Raw genomic sequence first — 12111 nt, 5'->3', positions numbered from 1 at the left:
CACTGATCATCTAGAGGCAGCATCGATCGGCTTCAGTTAGCAACAGTAGCGAAGGAATCGCTCGATCGGGTTCAGTTAACAGCCATCGATCGATCGCTCGGGTTTAGTAACGCGTAGCCTGCAGTGCAATTGCTCGGGTTTAGTTAGAGCCCAACGCCTCGCTCGGGTTCAGTTAGAGCCAATGCCTCGCACACACGCGCGTACGTGTACGAGAGAAACGCGCATCACTCGGCCCCCGACCTCCCACCGTAACCGGGAACTCCCCGAAATTTTCCTCGCCCTCGCTTCTACCAAGGTTTTTTCCATCATGGACGGCCCAAAGAATGTCATGCAGCTGCGTCTCCGGCCCGCCCAGGACGAAAAGCCCATTTTCTGTCATGATTTTTTTTCATAGAAGTAGGAGCCCACCACATCTATGATGATACCGGGTTTTGTCACAATTATCGTCATAGAAGTGTCATATGTATGACAGAAAAAATTTCGTTCGGCCCAAAATGTCACGGATGTGTCTTTTTTTTAGTGCCTGTTCACTAATGATGAGAGATCTCGCTACTTTTATATCCTTAAAATATTTCCGTTCTCATTAAAGGGTGATGCTAAAATATGGTTTAATTCTCTTGATCCTGGTTGTGTGCGTAGTCCCCAGGATATGATCTATTACTTCTCTGCAAAATATTTCCATGCTCATAGGAAACAAGCTGCTTTAAAGGAAATATACAACTTTGTGCAAATTAAAGAAGAGAGTCTCCCACAAGCTTGGGGGAGGCTTCTCAAGTTACTTAATGCTTTGCTTGATCATCCTCTTAAGAAAAATGAAATACTTGATATCTTTTATAATGGACTAACCGATGCTTTCAGAGATTACTTGGATAGTTGTGATGGTTCTCTTTTCAGGGAAAGAACGCCGGATGAAGCAGAAATTTTATTGAACAATATGTTGACAAATGAAAATAATTGGGCACCTCCTGAGCCAGCTCCTGCTCCAATTAATGATCATATTCCTAAACCAACTCCAAAGAAGAGGGGTATTCTATTTCTCAGTCCCGAAGATATGCAAGAGGCAAAGAAATCTATGAAAGAAAAAGGTATTAAAGCTGAAGATGTTAAGAGTTTACCTCCTATTGAAGAAATACATGGTCTTAATTTACCGCCTATTGAAGAAACATATGATCTTAATCCTTTATTTATTGAAGAACCTCCAGACCTCGATAACCCGACACAGGTAGTAAAGGTAAATTCTCTCTATAGATATGATAAAGCTGAAATCCCTCCTGCTAAAATTGCTAGTCAATGCTTGGATAAGTTTGATAATTTTATGTTTAAGGAAGAAGACTTCAATGCTTATTTTGGTAGACAATTAAAACAAGATGCTGATATGATTAAATACTTGGGTGATTATATGACTAATATTAGAGGTGAACTTAAACTTGTTAGCAAACATGCTTCTATGTTTACCACTCAAGTAGAACAAGTACTTAAAGCTCAAAAGGAATTGCTCAATGAGATGAATAGTAAGAAAAATAATTATGTTGTTAAAGTGGCTATTAGAACTGGTAGAATGACTCAGGAACCTTTGTATCCTGAAGGCCACCCTAAGAGAATTGAGCAAGATTCTCAGACAAATAAAATTGATGCACCTAGTTCTTCTAAAAAGAAGAAAAAGAAAAATGATAGAATTGTGCAAACTTCTAGTGAACCTGTTACTGAACCACCTGATAATCCAAATGATATCTCTATGTCTGATGCCGAAACACAATCTGGCAATGAACATGAACCTAATGAAAATGTTAATGATGATGTTCATAATGATGCTCAACCTAGTAATGATAATGATGTAGAAATTGAACATGCTGTTGATCTTGATAACCCACAATCAAAGAATCAATGTTATGATAAGAAAGACTTTGTTGCTAGGAAACATGGTAAAGAAAGAGAACCTTGGGTTCAGAAACCCATGCCTTTTCCTCCCAAACCATCCAAGAAAAAGGATGATGAGGATTTTGAGCGCTTTGCTGAAATGATTAGACCTATCTTTTTTGTGTATGCGATTAACTGATATGCTCAAAATGAATCCTTATGCTAAGTACATGAAAGATATTGTTACAAATAAAAGAAAGATACCAGAAGCTGAAATTTCCACCATGCTTGCTAATTATACTTTTAAGGGTGGAATACCAAAGAAACTTGGAGATCCAGGAGTACCTACTATACCATGCTCCATTAAAAGAAACTATGTTAAAACTGCTTTATGTGATCTTGGAGCCGGTGTTAGTGTTATGCCTCTCTCTTTATATCATAGACTTGACTTGAATAAGTTGACACCTACTGAAATATCTTTGCAAATGGCTGATAAATCAACTGCTATACCTGTCGGTATTTGTGAGGATCTGTCTGTTGTGGTTGCAAATGTTACTATTTTAACGGACTTTGTTATTCTTGATATTCCCGAGGACGATAGTATGTCTATTATTCTTGGAAGACCTTTTCTTAATACTGCAGGGGCTGTTATTGATTGCAACAAAGGCAATGTCACTTTTCATGTTAATGGTAATGAGCATACGGTACATTTTCCGAGGAAACAACCTCAAGTTCATAGTATCAATTCTATCGGAAAAATTCCATCGATTATATTTGGAGGTTTTGAATTTCCTCTTCCTGTTGTCAAGAAGAAATATGATATACTTATTATTGGGGATGTGCAAATCCCCGTTGAGGTAACCTAGTGTTATTCAAAATTTCTCCGGTTCCATGTTATTTGGAATGAGTTCGTTAACAAGACTTGATCAACCTTGTTAGTGGATTCCTTTTGATGATCATGAGATGGATGAAACTAGAAGCACAACCTTCTGTACCCTCTCTATACTTTCTGTTATTTAGTTGAAATAAAGTAGAAATAAATAATTTTATGTCTGTTATCTGATTATTCATGCAATATAAAAATACCTCGGAAATAAAATTTCTCCAAATGCCCTAAAAATTAAATATGATTTTTTCTAGAATATTTGAGGATTTATGGAACAAAGAACACACCAGGGTGGCCAACCACCTTGCCACGAGGGTGGAGGGCACGCCTACCCCTCTAGGGTGCGCCCCCCTGCCTCGTGGGCCCACGGTGGCCCTCCTCCACTTATTCATGCACCCATCCTCTTCTTCTTCCTCCCACAAACACGAAAAACCAACTCAAGCACGAGCTCCAGCCCTCTTTGCTGCCATTTTCGATCTCCTTGCTCAAAGCACCTCTCACAAAACTGCTTGGGGAAATCGTTCCTTGGTATGTGACTCCTCCATTGATCCAATTAGTTTTTGTTCTAGTGCTTTATTCATTGCAAATCTTTGCTGCTTTGGTGACCCTGTTCTTGAGCTTGCATGTCAAATTTATATGGTCAAAAGTAGTTTTGATGCATGATATAGGCCCTAGGCACTTGTAGGAGTAGTTGCTATCAATATTGTTGAGTTTGGTTTACTTTTATTTTGAAGTTACTAAAAATTTCATAATTTTTCAGAGGAAGAAAAATGCTTAGGAAGATGTTCCAAGGTGGTTCTTCAATGAAGCAAGGACCCAGGCTTGCAATGCGCGATGCTGACGAAGAGCCACCAAGAGACGCTCCAATGCGTCCTTGTGAGTGGCCTTCTGAAAATTTTATGGATCGAGCGGGAATAAAAGAAGAATTCAACGCATATTTTCATAACGCTGATCTTGTGAGCTTCGAGGAAGAGAAGTGCAGTCAGTATCATAACCTCACTAGTTCCTTTGTGAGGAGGTTTGAATTTTCCACTTCACATAGTTCTCCAACTGTCCTATTTGATATTTATGATAAATCTTATACCATGGACTTAGAGGATTTTACCACTGCATGCAAACTTCCACAATGGGTAGTATAAGGGATCCTCGCAAATCTGAATTTAGAGATTTTTCTTGCTAGCATAACCGTGGGAGAATCTAGAGATATAACACAAGCTACCATAGGGAGCATTCACTTTCCTGCTATACATTATTTTGCTCTCTTCATAGGTAGGTGCATAAATGCTAAGGATGAAGCATGTCACATATGTGTCCCTGACCTTAGCATTCTCAGGAGTGCTGTGTCAGGAGACCAATCATATCATATGGGAGCCATTGTAGCTCGTAGGTTGCATCGTAGTAGATATAATGGAGATTTCTTTGGAGGAATTTATGCAACCCGCTTAGCTAAATTTCTTCAGATAGACGTTCGTGAAGGAGACATGGAGTTGCCTCCTGCTTATTTAGATTTTGATTCTAAGGTTTCTCACCATTTTGTCGAGAGGAACGCATCACCTCTCTAGTACCGACTAATCTTTGATAGACGCCGTGCTGTCCATATTACTCCCTGCTCCTGCTTTCTTTGATTATCAGGCGAGAGGAGGATATACTATTACCAGAGAGGAGGCAGATGAGTATGAGAGGAGGGCGGAGGCCGCTCGTCGCCACAGTGCAGCTCAGGAGGCGATAGCCGCTGCATCATAGTATGACCCCAACAACTATTATTATGGATATCAGTCAGGCCAATCGTGGCCATAGACCAACTTAGGCCAAAGCCTAAGCTTGGGGGAGTACGTATTTCTCACCGACATTACATTTATGTTCACACACACTCATTGCTAGATGTCGGTGCTCATACTTTTTCATTGTATCATCCATGCTAGTTTATTTTTCCTTTTATGCTTTCTTCTTGTGTGTTTAATAAACCTTAAGAAAAACCAAAAGATTAGTTGTAGCTTTTAATCAGTTTAATTTCCATGCTTGTAGTAGTAATTAAAAAGAAAACCCAAAAATATTTCCTGTTCTTCTTTTGCTTGTTGGGAGCTTTCCCATGTAAATAGTTTTATTTCTTTTCTTTTCTTTGGGGATCAGTAGGAGAAGACCATGATTAAATTGTTGAAGTGGCTCTTATATGCTTTATCGTTGATTTAACCAAGAGCCCATATTGCTTTGTCTTCTCCTGTTTATTGAATGCTCGCAGATTCCAGTTTAGTCCAATGCACGTGCACTCTTATTATTATTCACATCATTCGGTCGTGCAAGTGAAAGGCAATTACGATGATATATGATGGACTGACTGAGATGAGAAAAGCTGGTATGAACTCGACCTCTTTTGTTTTTGTAAATATGATGAGTTCATCGTTCTTGATTTAGCTTGTTATGAATAAACATGTTTGCAATGACAATTAGAGATCATAGTTGCTTGTGCCATGCTTGATTAGCTCTGAGTTATAATGGTTTACCTTGCATGCCAACATGCTATTGAGATGGTTATGATGTGGTATGATGGGGTGGTATCCTCCTTTGAATGATTTAAGTGACTTGACTTGGCACATGTTCACGCATGTAGTTGAAACAAAATCAACATAGCCTTCATGATATTTATGTTCATGGTGGATTATATCCTACTCATGCTTGCATCCAATGTTTATTAATTTTAATGCATGTACATGGCTGTTGTCGCTCTCTAGCTGGTCGCTTCCCAGTCTTTTGCTAGCCTTCACCTGTACTAAGAGGGAATACTGCTTGTGCATCCAATCCCTTAAACCCCAAAGTTATTCCAGATTAGTCCACTATACCTTCCTATATGCGGTATCTACCTACCGTTCCAAGTAAATTTGTATGTGCCAAACTCTAAACCTTCAAATAATCATCCTATTTTGTATGCTCGAATAGCTCATGTATCAACTAGGGCTGCCTGTATCTTCCATGCTAGGCGGGTTATTCTCAAGAGGAGTGGACTCCGCTCCTCACTAACGAGAAAATGGCTGGTCACTGGGATGCCCAGTCCCATGCTTTATGCAAACTAAATCAAAAATAATTTCAAAACAAAACTCCCCCTGGGACCTGATGTATGTTGGAGGCACTCGTTGTTTCGAGCAAGCCATGGATTGATGCTTGTTGGTGGAGGGGGAGTATAAACTTTACCATTCTATTTGGGAACCACCTATAATGTGTGTAGCATGGAAGATATCGCCATCTCTTGGTTGTTATGTTGACAATGAAAGTATACCACTCAAAATATTATTCACCTTTATTTCAAAATCGAGCTCTGGCACCTCTACAAATCCCTGCTTCCCTCTGCGAAGGGCCTATCTATTTACTTTCATGTTGAGTCATCACCCTCTTATTAGAAGCACCAGTTGGAGAGCACCGCTGTCATTTGCATTCATTACTGTTAATTTATATTGGGTGTGACTATGATTGGATCTCTTTTACCATGAATTACAATGTCTAGTCAGTCCTTGATCTTTAAAGGTGCTCTGCATTTATGTTTTGCGGTCTCAGAAAGGGCTAGCGAGATACCATACTGTTATATCATATTATGATTGTTTTGAGAAAGTGTTGTCATCTGAGATTTATTATTATGGCTTGATAGTTGATTATGCTATTGATATGGGTAATCATGAGACCTGAGAATTATTGCAAATGTGGTTAGTTATAATCTTTGCTGAAAGCTTGAATGCTAGCTTGACATATTTACAACAACAAGAGCAAACAGAGTTTGTAAAAGTTTTTCTTTATTTCTTTCAGTTTGTCAACTGAATTGCTTGAGGACAAGCAAGGGTTTAAGCTTGGGGGAGTTGATACATCTCCGTCGTATCTACTTTTCCAAACACTTTTGCCCTTGTTTTGGACTCTAACTTGTATGATTTGAATGGAACTAACCCGGACTGACGTTGTTTTCAGCATAATTGCCATGATGTTGTTTTATGTACAGAAAACAGAAGTTCTCGGAATGACCTGAAACTCTACGGAATAACTTACAATAAATAATAAAAAATCCTCGCCAAAGATGAAGACCAGGGGGGCCACGCCCTTTCCACGAGGGTGGGCCCCCCCTAGGGCACGCCCCCCTACCTCATGGGCCCCCTGGAGACCTCCCGACTCCAACTCCAACTTTATATATCTGCTTTCAGGGAGAAAAAAATAGGAGAGAAGATTTCATCGCGTTTTACGATACGGAGCCGCCGCCAAGCCCTAAAACCTCTCGGGAGGGCTGATCTGGAGTCCGTTTGGGGCTCCGGAGAGCAGGATTCGTCACCATCGTCATCATCAACCATCCTTCATCACCAATTTCATGATGCTCACTGTCGTGTGTGAGTAATTCCATCATAGGCTTGATGGACGGTGGTGGGTTGGATGAAATTTACCATGTAATCGAGTTAGTTTTGGTAGGGTTTGATCCCTAGTATCCACTATGTTCTGAGATTGATGTTGCTATGACTTTGCTATGCTTAATGCTTGTCACTAGAGCCCGAGTGCCATGATTTCATATCTGAACCTATTATGTTTTCATCAGTATATGAGAGTTCTTGATCCTATCTTGCAAGTCAATAGTTACCTATTATGTCTTATGATCCGTTAACCCCGAAGTGACAATAATCGGGATACTTACCGGTGATGACCGTAGTTTGAGGAGTTCATGTATTCACTATGTGCTAATGCTTTGTTCCGGTTCTCTATTAAAAGGAGGCCTTAATATCCCTTAGTTTCCATTAGGACCCCGCTGCCACGGGAGGGTAGGACAAAAGATGGCATGCACGTTCTTTTCCATAAGCATGTATGACTATATTCGGAATACATGCCTACATTACATTGACGAATTGGATCTAGTTCTGTGTCACCCTATGTTATGACTGTTACATGATGAACCACATCCGGCATAATTATCCATCATTGATCTGATGCCTACGAGCTTTCCTTATACTGGTTTACACTTATTTACTTTCTCGTTGCTATTGTTACAATCACTACAAAATACCAAAAACATTACTTTGCTTTCATTACTCTTTTGTTACCGTTACCATCACTATCATATTACTTTGCTAGTAAACACTTTGCTGCAGATACTAAGTTTCCAGGTGTGGTTGAATTAACAACTCAGCTGCTAATACTTGAGAATATTCTTTGGCTCCCCTTGTGTCGAATCAATAAATTTGGGTTGAATACTCTACCCTTGAAAGCTGTTGCGATCCCCTATACTTGTGGGTTATCAATGAACCTGAATCTTAATGATATTTGAAGCATGTTGTCTGTACTTTGAGTGCATGTCAAGTTTGTGTCCATATGATTCCTGTAGCATGTTGTTTGCTTGATTGCAAGGTGCTTAGTTGTTGTTTTGGGCAGATTGTGTTTGAAACTTGTATTGAGTGTATGTGTTGAACCGTGGCTCCGTTTGGAGGATGCTCTATATGAAACTTGCTTTTTTTGCATGTAGTTTCATGTTACCTTGTTGCATCCATGTTTTGGAGTGTTTGTGATGTTGTGTTGCTTGCATTTGCATCTATGTCATGTTTCACTTGTTTTGCTCATATCTTCTAGGCTGTAGCTCCAAATTAAACGAACTTTATATGTAACTTGACTAGAAAGGCGTGTAGATCATCTTGGTGCACTTTAACTTGATGTTTAACCACTTTAACAATGTTTTGTTCAGATCAGGACCAATTTCGAAATTTGCATATGAGGACTTACCGGAATTGTCATATGTTGTTTTCGGCCTCATTTAAACTTGCTTCGATGTGTTGTTCTTGTATGCATCATATCTTGGCATGAGTAGCATCATGTAGCCTTGTCTTGCATCATACTTGGTTGAGCATCATGTCTTGTTTATGTGTGGCGTGTTTACCATGTTGTTTGCTTCTTTTTGGTTGTGCTCCGTCTCGATAGTTCATGTTTCGTTGCGATTGTGAGGATTCGTTCGACTACGTGGCTTCATCTTCTTCATGGACTCGTTCTTCTTCCTAGAGGGATTTCAAAAGTGCGTTAAGTCGACTAGAGGGGGATGAGTAGGCGATTTTTATAAATTCTTCACTGAGGAATTTCTGGGTGAGGAAATTCCTAAGCGAAGAACTACTTGCAGCGGAATAAGTACTCAGAGGCAAACACGACATAACATAAGCATGGACATCATGTGGATTGGAAACAAAACACAGAGTACAGAAAGCGTAAGCACAGGACAAAACAGAATGAGGACAAGCAGACTGAAGAAATTGAGCTGAGTAAATTGAGAAAGTCTTCAGTCAAAGTCTTCAAACAGATATGAACAGTTACACAACATAGTAATGAAGAAATGAAAGGGTTGAGGAAATAGAACCAGTAAGCTTAGTGAAGACAATGATTTGGTAGACCAGTTCCAACTGTTGTGATAGTTGTACATCTGGTTAGAGCAGCTAGGTATTTAAACCTGAGGACACACAGTCCCAGACACAGTCCTCACCATATTCTCCTTGAACTAAGGTCACACATACATCGTCAAATCACATGTGGTAACTCTTCAGGTGACTTACAAACCTTCACAGACTTGGTCACTCGGCGATCCACAATTTCATCTTGGATGCTCTACACCATGACGCCTAACCATCTAGAGCATGCACAGTCCTCAAAGGTAACAAGTGCCGGTTCCACATAGGAACAATCTCTTCAGTGATGCTCAATCACTTTGGGTTGTAGGTGTTTGGTTTGGGGTTTTGGGTTTTTCCTCACTTGATGATTTTTGCTCAAAGTCCTCGGAGGATGGGATGCTCTCAATGACAAGTGTCAGTTTCTCGCGGAGCAGCCAACCAACTAGTGGTTGTAGGGGGCGGCTATTTATAGCCTAGGGAGCAGCCCGACATGATAAGACATAAATGCCCTTCAATGATATGACCGTTAGGTGGGTAGATGTTTTCGGGACAGCTGGTGCATAGCACAGCAACGGTCGGAAATTTGACTATCAAATTCCTCAGGGCTATCATGTTCCTCACTTGTAGGCAATCCGCACTGGTGAATTCTTAACTCCTCAGTCAGGACAAATTCCTCAGAAACCAGAAGAACTTCGTCTCTTTCACTGAAGAAATTGACTGAACTGTATGAGATTTCCAATGGCTTCACTCGAAGGGATTGATAGGTGTAGGATTTTGAGTTGAGCATCACTTGGGAACTTTTCCTTAGTTTTACCTCGACCCCCTTTAACAGTATGATGTTTCCTATGACTCAAGAAAGAGAAAATGAAACTACAAAAACAAAAGTTTTCACACTTCATGTTCCTCGTATGAATAACAAGTCTTCACGGTCACACCAATTTCTTCACTTTCGAAGTCTTCAGAAAGTCTTCAGAAGTCCAAAGTCTTTAGTCGAAGACATTCATTTTTAGGGGTCGACTTTCTCTGTAAATATCAAACTCCTCATAGACTTATAGACCTCTGTACACTCACAAACGCATTAGTTCCTTAACCTATAAGTCTTCAATACACCAAAATAACTAAGGGGCACTAGATGCACATACAATCTCCCCCTTTTTGGTGATTGATGACAATATAGGTTAAGTTTTCAACGGGAATAAACATATGAAGTGTAAATACTAATATTGAGGAATTTTGGTTCAAGATATAGAAGAACTCCCCCTGAAGATGTGCATAGTGAGGAATTTGCTTTTGAAGCAATGCACATTTGATGAGTAGACACATGGAGATCTCCCCCTATATCTTGCAATTCATACACGCATTTAACATATGATATGAAGAATTTGAAATGCATGATGAAATATGGTGACTGATGTGATTCAGCATGCGTGCATTAAAAGCATGCAGAAGAAAATAGCAAAAGTTGTTGGGAACGTAGTAATTTCAAAAAAAATCCTATGCACATGCAAGATCATGGTGATGCATAGAAACGTGAGGGGAGAGTGTGTCCATGTACCCTCGTAGACCGAAAGCGGAAGCGTTAGCACAACGCGGTTGATGTAGTCGTACGTCTTCATGATCCGACCGATCAAGTACCGAACGCACGACACCTCCGAGTTCTGCACACATCAACTCGATGATGTCCCTCGAACTTTGATCCAGTCGAGCTTTGAGGGAGAGTTCCTTCGATACGATGGCGTGGTCACGATGATGATGTTCTACCGATGCAGGGCTTCGCCTAAGCACCGCTACGATATGACCGAGGTGGATTATGGTGGAGGGGGGCACCGCACACGGCTAAGAGATCCAAGGGATCAATTGTTGTGTCTATGGGGTGCCAATGGCCACGTATATAAAGGAGTGGAGGAGGGGGAGAGGGCCGGCCCCTATGGCGCGCCCTGGAGGAGTCCTACTCCCGTCGGGAGTAGGATTCGTCCCCTTCCAAGTAGTAGGAGTAGGAGACAAGGACGGGGAAGAGGGAAGAGAAGGAAGGAGGGGGCGCCGCCCCTCCCCCTAGTCTAATTCGGACTAGTCATTGGGGGGACGCGCAGCCTGCCTCTCTCTCTCACCTAAAGCCCAATAAGGCCCATATACTTCTTCCCTCGTATTCCCGTAACTCCCGGTACTCCGAAAAATACTCGAACCACTCGGAACCTTTTCGATGTCCGAATATAGTCGTCCAATATATCGATCTTTACGTATCGACCATTTCAAGACTCCTCGTCATGTCCCCGATCTCATCCGGGACTCCAAACTACCTTCGGTACATCAAAACACATAAATTCATAATATAACCGTCATCGAACTTTAAGCATGCGGACCCTACGGGTTCGAGAACTATGTAGACATGACCGAGACACATCTCCGGTCAACCTGGATGCTCATATTGGCTCCTACATATTCTACGAAGATCTTTATCGGTCAAACCGCATAACAACATAAGTTGTTCCCTTTGTCATCGGTATGTTAATTGCCCGGGATTCGATCGTCAATATCTCAATACCTAGTTCAATCTCGTTACCGGCAAGTCTCTTTACTCGTTCCATATTACATCATCCTGCAACTAACTCATTAGTTGCAATGCTTGCAAGGCTTAAGTGATGTGTATTACCGAGTGGGCCCAGAGATATCTCTCCGACAATCAGAGTGACAAATTCTAATCTTGAAATACGCCAACCCAACAAGTACCTTCGGAGACACCTGTAGAGCACCTTTATAATCACCCAGTTACGGTGTGACGTTTGGTAGCACACAAAGTGTTCCTCCGGTAAACGGGAGTTGCATAATCTCATAGTCATAGGAACATGTATAAGTCATGAAGAAAGCAATAGCAACAAACTAAACGGTCAAATTCTAAGATAATGGAATGGATCAAGTCAATCACATCATTCTCCTAATGATGTGATCCCATTAATCAAATGAAAATTCTTTTGTCTATGGCTAGGA

The sequence above is a fragment of the Triticum dicoccoides genome, chromosome 6A (assembly GCF_002162155.2).
Source record: "Triticum dicoccoides isolate Atlit2015 ecotype Zavitan chromosome 6A, WEW_v2.0, whole genome shotgun sequence".
NCBI lineage: Eukaryota > Viridiplantae > Streptophyta > Magnoliopsida > Poales > Poaceae > Triticum > Triticum dicoccoides.
Note: the sequence above shows the minus strand (reverse complement) of the source record.